The sequence below is a fragment of the Anabrus simplex genome, chromosome 13 (genome assembly GCF_040414725.1).
Source record: "Anabrus simplex isolate iqAnaSimp1 chromosome 13, ASM4041472v1, whole genome shotgun sequence".
Lineage (NCBI taxonomy): Eukaryota > Metazoa > Arthropoda > Insecta > Orthoptera > Tettigoniidae > Anabrus > Anabrus simplex.
Genome location: NC_090277.1, coordinates 37,988,362 through 38,003,980, shown reverse-complemented (window position 1 = coordinate 38,003,980; position 15,619 = coordinate 37,988,362). Strand labels below are relative to the sequence as shown.

The 15,619-nt window shown below is 45.6% G+C and overlaps 1 protein-coding gene across 1 annotated transcript in view; it reads left to right on the top strand.

The window, feature by feature from the left end:
* Positions 1–13,502: 13,502 nt before the first annotated feature.
* Positions 13,503–15,619, top strand: part of LOC137502850 (piggyBac transposable element-derived protein 3-like) — a 37,385-nt gene continuing 35,268 nt past the window's right edge. Inside the window, exon 1 of the mRNA XM_068229967.1 lies at positions 13,503–13,623. The gene's annotated coding sequence lies outside the window, so the exon portion shown is untranslated. The remainder of the gene's footprint in view (positions 13,624–15,619) is intronic.

Sequence of the window (15,619 nt, the reverse complement as noted above, 5' to 3'; positions counted from 1 at the left end):
GTTACATTATACGGAAGAGGAGATCGTTCTCACGATCGTAGAGGGCATTTCCCCGTCATACCGCTCCTGTCTTTGTTTTGCTCCACAACCTCACAGTTTTGCGGAGCTCGAAGCGATAGTGGTATCGGCTGAAGGTGTTCGCCATGCGGACTCACTTCGTATTACTAGCTCGCCCCCGGTTGTTTCTAATGTCAGGGAGTCTGTGGTGGTTCGTAAGCCTAACTTATTAAGAAAGTGTTATAATTGCGGTGCTTTTGATCATTTGCGTAATAAATGCCCCTCTCGGTCTTGTAACAACAGTCAGGGTGCTAGCGCTGGGTCTAGGGTAGAGGTTCCGCCCAGAACCAGTAATATTGTATGCTTTCGGTGTGGGGTCGCAGGCCACCTTGCGCGACATTGTACCACCCATTCAAATAGCTCTTGACTACAGCGGGAGGTGGTGCAGGACAATGGTACCGCCTTACCTTCCCCTGTTAATAATCAAACATCTTGTTCTTATAATCACAGCAATAGAACCAGCTTTTGGGTGGTTAGGCCGTGTGCATAATGCAGAGTTTCGTCCAGACGTGCCATTTGGACTCATCAGCTGGAATGGCACGCCCCTCCAGGACTCTGCATAGCAGAGGCAGACCAAACTGTGTGGCCCCGCCGAGTTAGCAAATCAAGTTTGCTAACCTGCTAAAGGAGAAAAGATTTCTCCGTTCAAAAATGCTCCCCCATTGGAGATACAACATCAAAAAAGGCTTTCACGGCCGCAGATCTTATAATCACAGCAATAGAACCAGCTTTTGGGTGGTTAGGCCGTGTGCATAATGCAGAGTTTCGTCCAGACGTGCACGTCTGCGGCCGTGAAAGCCTTTTTTGATGTTGTATCTCCAAAAAAAAAAAATTTTTTTTTTGAACGGAGAAATCTTTTCGCCTTTAGCAGGTTAGCAAACTTGATTTGCTAACTCGGCGGGGCCACACAGTTTGGTCGGAAGAATGAGGAAAATCGCTTCTCCACGCAAGGTCTCTTTTTGTTCGGCCGGGTGATTCCACACATCTACTATTTCACTCCGCCGATCCCAAACACGCATAACGGCCTGACACCTAGTTGGAAGTCGGCCTCCCACCATGTATACCTGTATCATCGAAGAAGTCAGCCTTGCTCTCTCCAACGACGACATCCAGACTGCCCTCCGCGGGACCGGCGTCCATAGCGCCTCACGGCTCTATGATGGCCCCGACCCATCTCCCGATGTACTTCTGTATTTTGCCTTTGAAGACGACCGCAATCGCCTACAAGCAACCGGAGCGCTCCTCCATGGCTACCGATACCGAGCGACCTCTACTCCATCATATATATTAGCCCAGCTGCCAGAAGATGAACCTACTACGCCTGTTACAACTGCTTCGCCCGTCGTAACCTCACCCCCTCCTCCATCGCCACCGTTGTTCCCTAGTCATACCAACCCTGTTACCACCACAACTACTACCACCACCGTCACCACCACCACTGCATCCACCTCCCCAACCCACCCTACCACCACTACAACTCTATCCCATCCTTTACCCCTTATGATGTCTACACTCCCTAACCCTCCCACCACTGATCAACCAAGACCTCAGTGTATAACCTCCCAGCCACCTGCCGAGCGAACAAACACTGGGACTTCAACAAACATGGCCAATTCACCATCACCACCACCGTCGCCCAACCGTACTCATAACTACAGCTGTGTTGCTTGCGGGGTGGACCCAAGTATTCCTACTGACATCATCGCTACTCACCTCCGTCAGCAAGGACTGCCCGTACAACGAGCACTTCGGATACACAACGCTGATGGTCCAACGTTTTTAGTTCGCCTCCACCTGCCGACGCCCGAAGACGTGAACCAACTCATCACTCATGGGATCAAGCTATATGACCGTCACCATCGTGTGGAACCCTCCCGTTCGCCTCCCCAACCTTCGACCCGATTTACCTTTCCCCGTCGCCGACCCCGGCCGGACCCTCCTCCTGTTTACCCATCTCCACCAGTTTGTCCTCCCCTTCCTCCGACTGGTTTCATCCCCCAACCATCCCAACGTTTGAACTCCTTCGACTTCTCCTCACTTCACTTAATCACATGACAGCCAGCCTTCATCTCTTTACCTTGCACCTTTACCCCAGCACTTCCTTCTACACTTCATCTCTCCCCCTTGCACACCCCCTTATCCCTCACACCCTTTCGTAAATCATATATGTTTTATGTATCATGTACTTATGACTTAAATAAAGCAATTGTGTAATACCCAGGCATAGGCACAATTCCTCTCCCATCTCCTAACTCTCCACATCCTTTACCCACCTCCTTCTTCCATCACATCTCCCCAACCCGCCCGCATCTCTTGGCCAGAGAGAGGGCGACACCCTCTAGGTGGCCCGCCCCACCCCTTCAGGGTGGGGAATGAAAGCATTGAAGCAAGCAAGCAGTTTGGTCTGCCTCTGCTATGCAGAGTCCTGGAGGGGCGTGCCATTCCAGCTGATGAGTCCAAATGGCACGTCTGGACGAAACTCTGCATTATGCACACGGCCTAACCACCCAAAAGCTGGTTCTATTGCTGTGATTATAAGATCTGCGGCCGTGAAAGCCTTTTTTGATGTTGTATCTCCAATGGGGGAGCATTTTTTGAACGGAGAAATCTTTTCTCCTTTAGCAGGTTAGCAAACTTGATTTGCTAACTCGGCGGGGCCACACAGTTTGGTCTGCCTCTGCTATGCAGAGTCCTGGAGGGGCGTGCCATTCCAGCTGATGGTCCAAATGGCACGTCTGGACGAAACTCTGCATTATGCACACGGCCTAACCACCCAAAAGCTGGTTCTATTGCTGTGATTATAAGATCTGCGGCCGTGAAAGCCTTTTTTGATGTTGTATCTCCAATGGGGGAGCATTTTTTGAACGGAGAAATCTTTTCTCCTTTAGCAGGTTAGCAAACTTGATTTGCTAACTCGGCGGGGTCACACAGTTTGGTCTGCCTCTGCTATGCAGAGTCCTGGAGGGGCGTGCCATTCCAGCTGATGAGTCCAAATGGCACGTCTGGACGAAACTCTGCATTATGCACACGGCCTAACCACCCAAAAGCTGGTTCTATTGCTGTGATTATAAGATCTGCGGCCGTGAAAGCCTTTTTTGATGTTGTATCTCCAATGGGGGAGCATTTTTTGAACGGAGAAATCTTTTCTCCTTTAGCAGGTTAGCAAACTTGATTTGCTAACTCGGCGGGGCCACACAGTTTGGTCCACACCGCTGCATTCTCGAGGAGCGCTGCTTCCAAAAATCTCTGAAGACTCTCCTTATTTTTTGTTGCCGGCCGGGTGGCTCTACATCTTTAACTCAGCTCCCCGCCGGACTCTAAAGAATATAGGCCTGACACCGAGTTGGAAGTCGGCCGTTCCCACACCATGCGCACCTGTGTCATCCCCGATGTTAATCCTGCCATATCCGAAGAAGAGATTTGCTACGCCCTTCGCACCGCTGGCTACCCAGTCCACGATGCCCACCGGATGTTGGATGCCTCAACTTCATCACCATCATCGCAGGTTCTTCTTTATCTACCTACGTTGGACGACTGGAAGCGCCTCCTTGACACGGGAGTGTCTATTCACGACCGATACTACCTAGTGGAGCCTACCAGCCAGCCTATATTAGCCCAGCTTACAGCAGATCCCACCACATTGCCTGTCGTCAACGCGCCTCACCACAAGCCTCTGCTACAACAAACATCGCCCTCCTTTCCCCCTCATCATACACCACCTACTACTACCACCGCGACCACTACGATGTCAGCCACTACTCGCCACCATATTCCTGTTACTACCGTTACGTCATGCCATCCTTCCCCTGTAATGATATCCTCCCTCTCTTCTACCCTGACTTCTGTACAACCTCGTTCCCAGCAAATTCCCGACAACATCCTAGACTCCCCTGCCGTGTCACCACCAGACGACACCACAACAGCCGCCGCAACATCGTCGCAACGTTCGCAACCACCACCTCTGGACACTATGTCAAGCTGTGTCATCCGCGGCGTAGAACCTACCATCTCAGAACGGGAAATTCTCCAAGAACTCCAGGAAGCAGACATCCCCGCTCGTCGTGCGTTCAGGATTTACAACGCCTCCGGCCCTACTTTTATGGTCCGCATTCACCTTCCCACCGCCAATGATGTAGAACAACTTATCAACACTGGTGCCTACATCTTTCAACGTCGCTTCAAAGTGGAGCCCTCACGTTCCCCACCCCAACCTTTTCGTCACACTTCCAACACTCCCTTTCGTCGCCCCCGGCCAGCCAGTCCTTCATTTCAACCTTGTCAACCCGTCCGTACACCCCTACCTCCACCTTTCTTCTATCAACCTCCTCTGCAACTTGAACTCCTCAGACTCCTCACCACCTCCTTATGCAATATAACCGCAACATTACACCTTCTAACTCTTCAATTCCATCCTAGCCCTCTCACCTAAAACTTGTCAATCATTGCACTCTCCTCTAAATATTTAATCCTTACACACATCTCCGATCCTTCAATACTATCCGCACACACCTCCTAATTCCATACATCAAATTACCCACCTCCCTCTTTTCTCACATCTTCTCAACCCCGTCATCTCTCCTGGCCAGAGAGAGGGCGACACCCTCTAGGTGGCCCGCCCCACCCCTTCAGGGTGGGGAATGAAAGCATTTAAACAACAACAACAGTTTGGTCGAAATTCTCCAAGAACTCCAGGAAGCAGGCATCCCCGCTCGTCGGGCGTTCAGGATTTACAACGCCTCCGGGCCTACTTTTATGGTCCGAATTCACCTTCCCACCGCCAATGATGTGGAACAACTTATCAACACTGGTGCCTACATCTTTCAACGTCGCTTCAAAGTGGAGCCCTCACGTTCCCCACCCCAACCTTTTCGCCATACTTCCAACACTCCCTTTCGTCGCCCCCGGCCAGCCAGTCCTCCATTTCAACCTTGTCAACCCGTCCGTCCACCCCTACCTCCACCTAACTTCTTCTATCAACCTCCTCTGCAACTTGAACTCCTCAGACTCCTCACCACCTCATTATGCAATATAACCGCAACATTACACCTTCTAACTCTTCAATTCCATCCTAGCCCTCCCATCTAAAACTTGTCAATCATTGCACTCTCCTCAAAATATTTAATCCTTGCACACATCTCCGATCATTCACTACTATCCGCACACACCTCCTAATTCCATACATCCAATTACCCACCTCCCTCTTTCCTCACATCTTCTCAACCCCGTCATCTCTCCTGGCCAGAGAGAGGGCGACACCCTCTAGGTGGCCCGCCCCACCCCTTCAGGGTGGGGAATGAAAGCATTTGAACAACAACAACAGTTTGGTCTGCCTCTGCTATGCAGAGTCCTGGAGGGGCGTGCCATTCCAGCTGATGAGTCCAAATGGCACGTCTGGACGAAACTCTGCATTATGCACACGGCCTAACCACCCAAAAGCTGGTTCTATTGCTGTGATTATAAGATCTGCGGCCGTGAAAGCCTTTTTTGATGAAACATCTTGTTCGTTTGGTGAACCGTCTCCTATTTGCCCTGTGGGCTGTTTAGAGATATCTACGGAAATTAAAGGTTTGAGTCATGTTGGTTGAGGTCGAAATAAACAATGAGCCCGTTTCGGCACTTCTTGATTCTGGCAGTGTAGTGTCATTTATTAGTGAAAGATGGTTTGCTTTGCATAAAGCTGTCTGTAAATTTCCTGATTTATCTCCGGTTTCGCATTCGTTTGTGTCAGCTAATTCTTCCAGAATTGAAGTCCTGGGACTGGTAAAATGTAAAATTCGTCTTTCCAATTTTACTTGGAAATTTCCCTTATATGTTGCGAGTAATTTACCGTATCCTGTCATTCTTGGTTCAAGTTTTTTCGATCATTCTGGTTTAGTGTTAGATATTCAGGAGCGTTCATGTTGGTTTAAGTTTTCACAAATCAATAAAATCCCTTTGCACATCAGTAATTCTGCTTCAGCGTCGTCGGTATCGCCGCCTCAGGACGAAGTGGTGTCAGATCTTAGCTATTGGACTGAGGATAAGGCGCAGCGTATTAGGGAGTTGTGCGAGGCCTACCCGGATGTGTTTACTGAGAAATTGGGGATGACGAATATCTTAGAGTATAAAATAGAGGTCACGATTTCGGTCCCCGTCAGATTTCCGACCTACCGTTTATCTCCTCCTAAGATGCAGGCATTAAAGGAGATCATTAACAACATGCTTGAGGAAGGGATCATCCGGCCCTCTACTTCGGTTTACTCTTCCCCCATTTTCCTGGTGCCCAAGCCCCAGGGTGGTTATAGGCCTGTGCTGGATTACAGGGCTCTTAATCGTAAGGTGGTCGTGCAGTCAGTCCCGCTCCCGGATTTATATACGTGTTTCTCATGGTTCAAGAGGGCGAGGTACTTCACTGTCTTGGATCTCAATCAAGCTTATTACCAGATTCCGCTCGCGGAGGAGTCTCGCCATCTGACGGCCTTCGCGACGGACTGGAACCTTTATCAATTTTGCCGGCTGCCTTTTGTGATCTCGACAGGCGCCGCCGTTCTCACAAGACTCCTTGATCAGTTGTTTTCCGACATTAAATTTTACTACCTTTATCACTATCTTGATGACGTAGTTGTGTATTCGGAGACGTTCGAGGATCATCTCCAGCACCTCGATGAAGTATTGTCACGCCTGAGGAAGGCTGGCTTGACAGTCAAGTTGTCCAAGGTCTCGTTCGCCAAACCCCAGGTGTCCTTTTTGGGGCATATTGTATCTTCTAACGGTGTCTCGGTCGATCAGTCCCGCACTCAGGCCATTCAGGATTTTCCTCCTCCGCAGGATGTGAAAGGTGTGTCCCGCTTTGTCGGAATGGTTAACTTCTTCCGAAAATTCGCCCCGAATTTTGCCAGTCGTGCGGCCCCTCTTAATGCACTCCGGCGTAAGGGAGTAAGGTTTCAGTGGGGAGCTTCTCAGCAGGCTGCTTTTGACGATCTCATGCTGGCCATTTCCAACGCTCCGCTGTTAGCTATGCCGGATTTTACTAAGGTCTTCATTGTGCAAACCGACGCTTCTTCGTCAGCTGTCGCAGCCGTTTTGCTCCAGGAATCTGGGTTAGGGAGACGTCCCATTGCTTATGCTTCGCGAGCTCTTACCCCTTTAGAGGCTAAGTACTCCGTGTACGAGCTCGAAGGTTTGGCCGTTCTTTTCGTTCTAGAACGCTTTCGTGTGTACCTAGAGCATGTTAAGTTTGAGCTTGAAACTGACAACTAGGCGTTAAGTTGGGTGCTTGGGAAACCACGGAAAACTGGTCGTTTGGCTCGTTGTGTCATTAGGATTTCCGCCTTTCAATTCAACGTCCGTCATATTCGGGGCTCTGAGAACGTTGTAGCGGATACTCTCAGCCAGATGTTTTCCGACCAACCTATTCTTGATGACGAGCCAGGTCTTTCTGAGTCCTCTCTAGCAATACCCTTGGTTGGAGCGATTTTGTCTGATACACCTCTCTTGTATCACGATATAGGTACATTTCAATTGGAAGATCCGGTCTTGGCTCCTATCGTCCGAGACTTGAAGGATGGGAAAATTGTTGATCCGTACGTATTGAGGAACGGAGTTCTTTGTTGCCCCTCCCGTCATGATCGTAAGATGAAGGTTGTAATTCCATCAGTGTTGGTCCCTATGATCTTTAAGTATTTTCATGAAACTCCCCTTGCAGGTCATCAGGGAGTATTTAAAACAAGGGAGAAGATCAGGGAAAATTTCATCTGGAAGGGAATGGACGGAGAAGTTCGCGAACTTGTCAAGGCTTGTAAGATTTGTAGGATTAGTAAGCCATGTGTTAATTCTCGGGTTGGGTTGTTATCCTCTACCCAAGTTACCCGTCCTATGCAACGTCTGTATATCGATTTCGTAGGACCTCTCCCGAGATCGAAATCCGAATCAAATAGGTTTGTTTTGGTCTGCGTGGATGGCTTCACTCGATTTACATGGTTATTTCCGACGAGGATGGCCAACGCTGAAACAACCAAACAACCATTACATGTTTAAAAACCATTTTTCATCATTTGATCCTAGTCAGTATTTGGTTTCAGACAATGCTAAAGCCTTCACATCTAATCTATTTAAGAGCTTCTGTTTTAGCCTGTCGATTACTCACGTCACGACTTCCCCTTACTATCCCCAGCCTTCGTACGCGGAGAGAGTTAATAGGAATTTACGCTCGGCCCCCATCGCTTTCCATCACCACGATGTTCAGAGGTGGGACACCACCTTGCCGTGGCTGGCTTATGCTTTTAATACTGCGGTGCCTCAGGAACACCATTTTTCCCCTTTCTCCCTCATGCTTTCGTTTCTTCCGAACTCGCCGCTTTCCAATTTATGGCATATTAATGACTTGTTGCCTGAGAGGGTGGATCCTCTTATATTCGCGCTAACTGGAAGAAAGCTAAAGAGAATCTTCAGGTCTCCTACCAGAGGAAAAAGGAGCGCTACGATAAGGGGCGTCAGCCTACCAGCCTGGCTGTCGGGGATGAGGTATTCATTAAGAATTCTGTTCCCTCTGGGAAGCTGGCACCCAGGTTACGTGGTCCTTTCCGGATTATTGATTTTCTTACTCCGGTCACCCTGTTGGTGAGAGACCCCGTGACCGAGGGAGTTTTTCGTGTTCATCTTTCTCAGCTTCAGTCTGCTCAGTGAAGTTTTTTGCTTTAATTGGTTGGCGAGAACCGATACGTCTGTGGTGTTAATTTTTTCGGGGTTTGTTCCCCTGTTGCTTTACTAACTTATGTATTTTATGGGGAGTTATATTTTACTTAGTCTGTAAGAGTTTTTAAATTTGGTATGTGAGCCCTCCTGCAGCCCTACCTTGCCTCCTACCTCCACGCCCGGCGCGCTGACCCGGGATTGTCTCCCTCCACCTTGACTCTTCCATCTTATCGGCTCTTGTGAAGACAAAACTGCTGGCCTTAAACTTGTATGTTTCAGCATTATGGAGGTTCCATCTTCGCCGTCGCTCCGTGAGAAGGGCCCCTCATGTGGGCGTGTTTTGGCATGCGCTGACTCCATCGGCCGTCTTTCCGGGCCGTTTTTCTGCATGTTGTATGTTCTGCGCTGGCTAGCATCCGCCGCCAGTTGTGGCACGCATCGTCCATCTGGCTTATTGCATCTTGGTGTGCCTGGTTGCCGCGTGTTCGGCATTCGTCATTCATTTGGAGCCATGCCAGTTTCGTCGTAACTTGGACTTGCAAGCCGGTAGCTCGCCCGGCGATTCTACTCCAACTTATTCTAATCTTGTTATTGAGATGTTCATCTTGAAATATGGATTCTCACGGACTGGCTTTTATTGCCTTTGGCCAAGCTAAACGGTGTTAACCTAATGAAATGTTAGGCCAGTTGTTGGTGTATCCTAAGCAAAGACTCTTTCTCCAAGTGTTTTTTTAATTGCTCAAGCAAACTGTTATTTATTTGTGTGAAAAATGAACCTTTTATCAAGAGCTCTTGTGGTGTCTAAGTAAAAGAAGAAAGACTTTTTCCAACCTGGTTGGAAACTTAGGGAGGGAGCTCTGTACCAAGAGGAACTCTCCTTCACCGTATTCACTTAAATCTTCAATTTATACAGATCGATCTGCGTATATTGTATATTTGTAGTTAGTATGTTTTCTCCTTGTATCTTAATAAATACACATGTTGTCCCGTCCCCCTTATGGCCCCAGGGAAAAGCGAAATTTATTTCCTCCCTGGTGGCATCTTCCATATTATGTTGGCAAGCCTTCCTCCGCCCTGCGCACTTGTGTTGTCCCCCCACCTAGCCCCTCCTCTCCCCTGCAGAGGGAGGGCACGGTGCTGTGCCATTCTGAGAGAACTTGGTTCAGTTCGCTTGGAGCGAGCAAGCAGCCTAATCGCCTAGCCGTGAGCGTGGAGGTAGGAGAAATGCTTGTCAACCAACTTTAGGCTTAGGGAGGGAGTTGTTTAATATTCAGAGTGTAACATATTTGTTTTCTTGTCAGTAGAGGCTAAGGGCCTCAGTAAATAGTAAGAAGCTTATGTGTTAACTTGATTTTTAAGTAACTCAGTATGTTGTCACTAAAGGACATTGTTCTCGAGGCTGAACCTCGATTTCTAGGAAAAATGAGTGTAGCCCTCATGATAGTTGAATCGGTACGTGGCCTAAGGCCCCTGTAATTGCTAAGAATCTAGAATTGTAGTATTTGAATTATCGGAGGGCAGGTCCCCCAATGAATAGGACTTTATTCTTGTTCGCACTTACTACTGTAATAAATGTTCAGCATTGCAACGACTCGGTTTTCGCTGACTGTGTTATCGCTTCCCTTGCTCGTCACTGGTATTCAGCCTTCGGTCGTAAGGCCCGCACCTTCCTTACTTCCATATCGCTGCCAATCCTTTGGTGCAATAATAATAATAATAATAATAATAATAATAATAATAATAATAATAATAATAATAATAATAATAATAATAATAATAATAATAATAATAATAATAATAATAATAATAATAATAATAATAATAATAATAATAACAATAATAATAATAATAATCGTATGGCCTCAGCTACCGTGTGCAGACATTTCAATTTGACGTCATCTCGCTGTCTCCTCGTCAATTTCGACGTTCCGTTTTACTCTAGGCCCACTAGATGGCAGACCGAGTAAACCGAAACTCTCTTGGGCGTCTATGGCTGAGATTTAATGAATTTTGTCGGGTAAACGCCAAATGTGTCACCAGAGATCTTTTACATGCCGACATCGCACGACATGGAGTGTCGAATGGACTTTTTTCCACCCTTCAAAAATCCGACTACCTCTGCCGGGTTTGAACCCGCTATCTTGGAATCCGGAGGCCAACACTCTACTACTGATCCACAGAGGCACTGAGATCGGTATTATTATTATTATTATTTATTTTCGTTATTTGTTCGTTTACCTTCCAGGGTCGGTTTTTCCCTCGGACTCAGCGAGGGATCGCACGTCCACCGCTTCAAGGGCAGTGGAGCTTCAGACTCTGGGTCGGGAAATACAACTGGAGAGGATGACCAGTACCTCGCCCAGGCGGCCTCACCTGCTATGCTGAACAGGGACCCTGCGGGGGGATGGGGAGGTTGGAAGGGATAGACAGGGAAGAGGGAAGGAAGCGGCCGTGGCCTTAAGTTAGGTACCATTTTGGCATTTGCCTGGAGGAGAAGTGGGAAACCACGGAAACCACTTCCAGGATGGCTGTGGTGCGAATCGAACCCACCTCTACTCAGTTGACCTCCCGAGGCTGAGTGGACCCCGTTCCAGCCCTCGTACCACTTTTAAAATTTCGTGGTAGAGCCGGGAATCGAACCGGGGCCTCCGGGGTGGCAGTTAATCACACTAACCACTTTAACTACTACACCATAGAGGCAGACTAATTGCCAATGAATTAATAAATATTGATGGTTTCATAACGTAATGCTTATGCACGTACAATCGGTATAAACTGTATACCGTACCTCAACAGTAGAGTAACTTTGTAGACCATGTCCAGGCAGACATTCTGAGTCCTTCACCATTTTAATGCGAGCGGCCGTCCATTCATAAAAAAAATTAAAAAATAGCCTATTAAGGATATTTTACTTGCATATGTCGACGTCGTTTTAGGTGGAAATGTCTTCCCCTCATTTGAAATGGTTTCATTCGACGAAGGACGAATATTATGAATTTTTAAGTGTCTTATCATCGTCGATGTATTTTCACTCTCGTTTTTTTAAAACATATTTTATCATATCGTGTGCATTTTACTCGTTCGTCTGGAAGCAATTGTCTGCTCTGTCTGAAGTAATAACAAGTTCGTATATTATAATATATTATTAATAATTATTAATGAGAAAATAATAACTCGTAGCATATGAAAACATGTTAATTATCAGTACCGGTACTTGAAAGTAATGATTAACAACATTAAGCCTGCAAAACACGACGAAAATATAAAGAAAAGCATTTCTGAAATGGGGACAAAATGTAAAATGCAAAGTTAAATGTTAACGAAATAAATAGCTTACGGTACCATAATATTGCTTTTACCAATCTGTTGTTCGTACTACCAGAAAGACTATTAAACAAATGCTCTTTCCCTTCACAGAGAACGTTGTGTTCACTACACCACACACATAAATATACTGAGTGTAGTACTGTAGTCTATTGTCGCGGCCACCAAATTAGGCGGGTGTGGAAAACTGCGCTGTCGTCAGATATGGGAACGGCGAAGCGACAGATGGTCGAGAGTCGCTTACCTCCGGGCACGGATTGGAAACGCTGATCGTGCAGTGCTGTCAAACTGAAGCCCATCCGCTCCAGGCCACCTTAGCTGAGTCATTCCCTGCCAAGCAGCTGTTGAGCTCGCACCGTAAGTGCAGTTAAAGATGGATAGTGAATTTGAATTGATTTGGGCTCAAGTCAAGAGGGAAGTGACAGAGAGGAACAAGACATTCAAAATAAAGGGCGTAGAAAAACTCACGTCAGACTGCTGCAGACTGGCAAAAGTGCTTCCATCGCGCGGAAAATCTTCAAACAGACGATTGGGCCAAGGAAATAATAAGGGACGAAAGAATGGAGCCATTCATCATCAGTGTAAAAGACGACTCGACAGATAGTGAGATGAGCGATGACAGTGACTAAGAAATCTTAGACTGCCTTGAAGCTAGAAACCGATTCTTACTTCATTGTAAATTACTGTAAACCTATTCTTTAACGTAGTTCCTTTTCTACATTACTCAGTACAATATACAGTATTCAAATATTTAAAGTTTTCATGTAATAAAACTGATACAGATAGATATGTAATCCGACAGTGTTTACGGCGTCCTGCAGCCTGTGCTGGTGCGCGCGCTCCGAACTGCCTCTGCTAGCGATATTTACATGATCGCTTTCCCGGCCATTTTCCAGGAAAATTATAAGACTCACGGAAATATGTTTCAGATAAAAAATATAAGCCAGGCGATTTTTTACATTTTTCCGCAGACAAAATTTTATTGGCTGAAGAAATAAAAACTTAGCCGCTTGCTGAAATTTTCAATACATGATCCTATGGATTTAAATTTACTCGTTCAAGATTTTATTTTTAATAATTATTTAAAGTGGTTTATATGGAAAATAGTTTTACCACTGGAATCAGCAGTCTTTTCTGAAGCTTGTAGTGTAAATTGTTTCGAAACATTGTATGAAGTAACATCAGGAGCTTGAGAGAGAACACCCTGCCTCGCTCTCCGAAATGATGTGCTCATTCAGACATTTCTTCGCCAGTTGCTACATATCCTTGGCAACAGTGTAATTTCTCTGACCCGCCTAATTTGGTGGCCGCGACAATAGTGTAATTACGACGACTGATCCGTCAGCGCTTCGCATAGTCATGTGTGGGATCGCCTGACAGTTCGAACAGGTTCGATACCGTATCGAGCCTACGTAGCGTATCGGGCTGTCTCGAGCCTGCTCGAACTTGAGTATCATTCGCCCTTCACTATTAATAAGTGTATTTGGTTTCATTGATTTAAATTTGAAGTAGGGGGCTCCGACTCTCCTGCCGACTCGGTGAAAGCCGTTGTGTGTACCATCGCCCCAAGTAAGCAGTGAACTTTTCTGTTGGCTTCACGCTACATTCTCCACTCCTGGGTATTATATATAGGCTGTATAACATGACTAAATAGTACTCGTGCACGGAAAATAGCTTTTATGTCACGTCCGTCTTTTTTTTTTTTTTTTTTTTTATTCCGACTAATCAGCTTTTAACCTTAAGTTCACGTAGGATTTATAGTAATCGTGCTGAAATTTTGTTTTGTACTGGCTGGAGGTAAGTTGAAATATTATGTTGTAGATAAGGAGACCTATCTGTTTTTATGTTTATGAAGGCCACGACAAGCAGCGATGAAAATAATATATAGGCCTATACGGTAGTTAAAAGTAGTGGTGATTCTAAAATTTCTTTTCAAAACACTAATATTTCTTGTCACTGATTTAGATTTCAAATGGGAGGTAAGAACGTGATTCGGTATGATATTATTATTACCAGAGTTTTCTACTTCTTCAGTACGATTTCATAGTTTTCTTAATAGAATATTTAATTGCCGTTCTCAACGAGTGGGAAGTTTCCATCTCGAACTGCCCGTCATGTTGTAAAGAAATCGCGGGAGGAGTTGTTCAAGTCGGGTAAATTTTACGCTTTCGCAACCCTGCGAATTGTACCTTAGTGTCTAACAAAATAATATCACAGTATTACACTTATATGAGGCATGTCTTCTAGTAGCTGGGTCTTTTTTGTTTGTGTTTTGATCAGTAATGCAAGTTGAGGGAATTTCAGTTCTTCTTATTCTCCTCCTTCCTCTTCTACTTGTGCTTCTACTAATTCTTCATGCGTTACGGCGTTCTAAGGACCACGTTACAATTTCAATTCTTCCTCCTTAGTTGTTCTTTCCTTTTCTTCCAGTATTCTTTCATTGTTTCACTGTGCTTCTTTTTGCTGTCTTCAGTCCTCTTTGTGCCGGTTTCCTTTTCCTTCCTCACTTGGAATCCTTCCATTTGTAAGACTTTCTTCCTAAAAATCTCTTTCCAATAATTCTTCTCGTATATTGTTCCTTTCCAGGTCTTTCTTGACTTCTTGAATCCAGGTGATGGTTGATTTCCTTTCCCAAAGGTACTGGAAGATTCGTTTAGTTAGTCTATTGTCATCCATTCTATAAATGTGTCCAAGAAATAGCAATCTCCTTTTTCTTATTGTTTCTGATATGTTTTCTATGTTCTGGTAAATTTCATTGTTACTTCTTAATTTCCGAAACTCTGCAATTTTTAGAGGACCTACTATTTTCCTTATAATTTTTCTAATATTTCTAATTTATCAAGCTTGTAGTTCAGTGCTAGACATTCGCTGGCATACAGGCATTCTGGTTTCACTACTGTGTTGTAGTGCTTTATTTTAAGTTTTGTTGATAAGCACTTTTTGTTGTAAGTATTCTTTTGTATCCTCTCCTCTATAGCAGATTTTTCTAAACCATTTTCTTGAATTGTCTCACCCAAATATTTGAATTTCTTTACCTTTTCTATTTGACCAATATCCATTACTAAAAACTTCGGGGCACTTTCTATATTCGTTAAAAATTTTGTTTTCTCGGTAGAGATTCTCAAGCCTGTCATGTTGGCTGTCTTCTCAAGGAGAAGGACTTGCATTGCTGCGTCTGTTCTATTAACTAATATTTTTTCAAGTTGTGGTGCCAGCTAATAATTTTTTTGACATAATGTGTAGGTTAGTGAGAAAAGAGGGTGTTATTCGCTTCTGGCTTTGTACGCAGATGGTACCCCTTGTTGGAATGTTTATGTTCAATATGCAGTATCAGGAAGAACATCTGTCCTTTAAACTCAGACCCAAACTAAAAGGAAGTCCAGATTACTCTGGAAATATCTGGAAAAAATGACCAGGTCCTTGGGGCAGCGAGGATCCTTCAGTTTGAGGGGCCGATTTCGATTGGTGGGCAGATGTGGATTTTAGCCCTTTAACATGAGAACTGTGTGCGTGTTGTTGTAGTATGGGTACACTCCTCTCTATTTCCACACAACATACCACGTAT